Here is a 3,926-nt window from a genome sequence, read left to right on the forward strand (position 1 = left end):
TGTATCCTGCAACCTTGCTGAACTCACTTCTTTCTTTTTTTAAAATACTTGGGATTTTCCTGCATAAATGGCCATATCCTTTGCTAATAGAGACAGTTTGTTTCATTCCTATTTATATAAACAAAATTTTAAAACTCTGCTCTCGTAAGATTTATTGTATTGCTAAGCGATGTTTGTATAACTGAGAGATGCACATAAAAATCAAATTAGAGATCAGAGTTTTCCAAATGTATTCTGGGGCAGTTTGATAAATGATGTAGTAATAATAAATTTTGTTTAAGGAGGAAAAGTTTACACTTAAATATCTATGTATGAGTATGATATAAATGTATATAAATGGATGTGTATATGACTACACAAATAAGGGTATATAGAAATGTACATAATAAGTATGTATTTTGCACACATATGCACATATATTCATATATGACTGTATACGTATGTGTGCACATTTCCATTATAGTTGTTACATTCTGCTATTAAGAAATGATGCACTCTAACTAGAAAGGCTATGACTTCATGGAGAACATAAAAATCATTTGAAATGTTTTTCATGCGTGACCATCAGTTTATGTTCTGTATTTTTCTCATAATTTCAACATGAAGTCAATGTTTACTTTATATTAAATATTTATGGTTAAAAAATGAATTCTTATTTAATGCAGTTGTTTATTAAATCCTATCAGCTTTTTAGGCATGCTGGGAATACATTATAATTGTATATTGTTCTAGAAATGCATTCTAATGCCTCAAATCTCTTTGTGAAATTTTGTTATAGATAATAAATCACTAGGCATAAAACAAAAGTAGAAAACATGATCTCTGTAACCGTTATTAATTAGATTAATTAGAATGTATCTGTAGTAGAAGAGACATCTAAATGTGCATTGATATCATCCCATGTATAGATAATTAGCACTACACTTGACCATTAAAGCTTAAAGGTGCAGAGTGAAAAATACCACACCATTTCACAAAACACTGCTAAATAACAGTGCAAGAATCAGAATAAAAGTTTGATATTTTTAAGTTCCCAAGACAGCATCACTCCAATTTGGAAAAGAAGAAGGTTGATGAATTGTACCCAAATGGGAAGCTTTACTGAGGCCACCTATCTTGCTGCTAATACTTCCATCACTGTTTTGAAGAAATGGCCACACTGTGGTTTAACGTACCCATTCTGTTTTCCTGTAGATTAGTGGGTTTTGCCCTAATGTGCCCTGGAACTTTAGTATTCACAGCAGTGACTGCTGTGTTTGGTGGTGAGATATGGGGGAAGTTGGAGGGAGAGGTCATTTGGATATAAAGTTCATGAGTTCCTGACACGTAAAGCCCATTTTTCATTTTAGGTTCCAGATTAACAGGTAATATTAACAACAACAGCAAAAAACATAAGAGCAAAACAGGAACCCCACATAGAGGACAGAAGGCAACGTCTGCTGGGGGCCGCTCAGACTGACGTGGTCCAGCCTCCCAGATACATGGCCTCGGTCCACACACCGCCATGGCTCTGCATTTACGGGAACCACACCTGCGCATCATGGGTGTGCAAGACCGATGTGCCAGGGTGAGCTCAGCACGTAGGTTCCTGGCTGACCAAGGACACGGTTCAGGAGGAAGTGACCACACTGTCTGCCCATTTCTGCTGCAAACACATCCTGAATTCCAGAGTTGCTTGAGAGTAATTCATGTGTTCTGTACTGTTGAGGGAATAGAAGAGTGTGAGACCAATGAGTGATGAGTGCTGGGAGGTGCATATCAGCGGACTAATCACTATAATGAAATCCATCAGACTGAGTTACAAACAGAGAAGGCAGGTAGGACAGCCCAGCAACCGTAGACAACCAGCCTTCGGAGGGTCCCCTTGACATCAGCGTGGTGCATGCTCCTCCACGTCAGCTTCATTCCTCCAGGAAACAAGATTTCAGGGCAGAGAGAAGATCCGGTGAGTGACGTTGCGGGCGCGGGGGGGGGGGGAGGGGCGGGGGGAGGCGGTGGTGGTAGAGAAGGGAGCCAAAGCGGGAAGGGAGAGGCTTACGATCCTGCAGGTCTGACACCAGGACAGGGTTAGGTGGGTGGACCCCGGACCCAATCACGGCCAGCCCAGCCAGGCTCCTGTGCACAGACCACCAGAGGACGGGTCTCCGCTTGGGTGACATGGCACGGCGGCCCCCAGGCTGTGCTGGGCAGGTGTGCAGGTTGACAACTCTCAGCACCCTGGGCTCCTTGCAGCGGCTTTCCTGAAGCTACATCTGAGCAGGGCAACTCGACAGCACCCATGAGCTCCTTTCTGAAATATTTAATGTGAAAACGTTGTGTAACATTATCTCTTATGAACAATATAATGTACCATATACGAATCACATCACAGGTGATCGTTCTAGGAAAAACAAGTAGAACATATAGATAAAAAATAAAGCCTGACTGAAACTGCTCAGTCTCCATGCTACTCAAAAGCAGAACGTTTGAATATTTGAGTCGTATTTCCCACTTGCACGCAAACCTCTCCCTATGGAGTTGTGCAGGGTCGGAGAGTTACGTCAATGTTACTTTAACTTGTTAAATAACTTCGGTTTCAAATAACATTGCTAATACGATGTCACCCATACAAAAGGTACAATTCCAAACCAGTTTTCACATGAAAAAAAAAATGAAGGAACATACTGCATTTCTCTGACTTATTACTTACAGGTATTGGACCCACATTTCGATGCTGCCCCTGTGTCTTACAGACGGACCCCACTGCAGTTAGAATCTCTCACAGCCCAGCCGATACCTTTTAACCACGTCTCCTCTGTTAACATCAATTATTTCCCACTTGTCCCTTGAATTCCCTGGCCCCTCTTCTGTGTGAGAAGTGCCCCGTCATTTTAAACGGTTCAGCCAGACGTCGGTTGCCCCTGACTTCTGGTGAGTTCTGGACGACCACGTGCCATTCATACAACGGGCACACACTCGGGCTGGCGCGGATCTTGGTAAAAGCCTAGACACTAGGACTGGAGTCGTCTTCCCCCAAAATTAATGCATGACCACATACAAAAACCTTTTCGTCGGAAATGGGGGAGCAGGTAGCTGCGGTTCTCCTCGGTCGCATCCAATAGCTGTGACTTCTATGTTTTCTCTTCCTCCTTGGTGCCTTTTTAACAAAAACGCTGAATGTACAATTATTTATATTGCTTGGGCTTTCTCTGTCAGTCTTTTGATATGGAAAGATTTAATACGAAATGAAACCACTGTTTCCTTATTTACAAGAAAAGTGATGAGCAAAAACGTGAACGTACGTGTCACACACGTGGCTTTTGTGGGAATTAGGGGGGTGGGCAAAATGCGATTTTGCACCGCAGGCTTGTGTGATTTTCTTCTGCATGTCTCTATGCCATCATGACCACAGAAACGCTCTCCCCCGGAAAAAAAAAAAGAAAAGAAAAAGAAAAGATGACATCTAAGACCCTAAAGAAAGTAAAATGAAGAGAGATGCGTCGTATCAGATGTGAAGGCAAAGCTGAACGAATACCTGGACGTAAATCATTCTATGAAAGACTAAAGAGAGATGCTGTTTCCTAGTAACTCAAAGTTTTCCTTTTTCTCTTGCTTCTATTTTTTTCATTTGAAGAGATGCATGGAAGAGTTCCTGGCAACGAGCTGCGGTATCTAAATTTTGTTTTGACATCCAAGGAATGGCATGGATAAGCCTTCCCTGCACTTCTGTGGACATGAGCAATGCACAGATGCCTACTTCCATGGGATACCCCCCTTTTTCTTGCTCCTGGTAGTTTGTTTTTTAAGATTTTATGTAATTTATTTGAGAGAGAGTGAGAGAGCACAAGCAGGGGGAGCAGCAGAGGGAGAGGGAGAAGCAGGCTTTCCACGGAGCAGGGAGCCCGATGCGGGGCTCGATCCCAGGACCCTTAGATCATGACCTGCGC

General features: G+C 42.5%; 1 long non-coding RNA gene across 1 annotated transcript; it reads right to left on the bottom strand.

Moving 5' to 3' along the window:
• Window positions 1-1,287: 1,287 nt before the first annotated feature.
• Window positions 1,288-2,854, bottom strand: LOC118356291. The gene is made up of 3 exons (XR_004819616.1): window positions 2,690-2,854; window positions 2,039-2,290; window positions 1,288-1,907 (listed from the first exon to the last, which is right to left on the bottom strand). It is a non-coding gene; the product is annotated as an uncharacterized LOC118356291 (long non-coding RNA).
• Between the last annotated feature and the right edge of the window lie 1,072 nt (window positions 2,855-3,926).

The sequence above is a fragment of the Zalophus californianus genome, chromosome 14 (genome assembly GCF_009762305.2).
Source record: "Zalophus californianus isolate mZalCal1 chromosome 14, mZalCal1.pri.v2, whole genome shotgun sequence".
Taxonomy (NCBI): Eukaryota; Metazoa; Chordata; class Mammalia; order Carnivora; family Otariidae; genus Zalophus; species Zalophus californianus.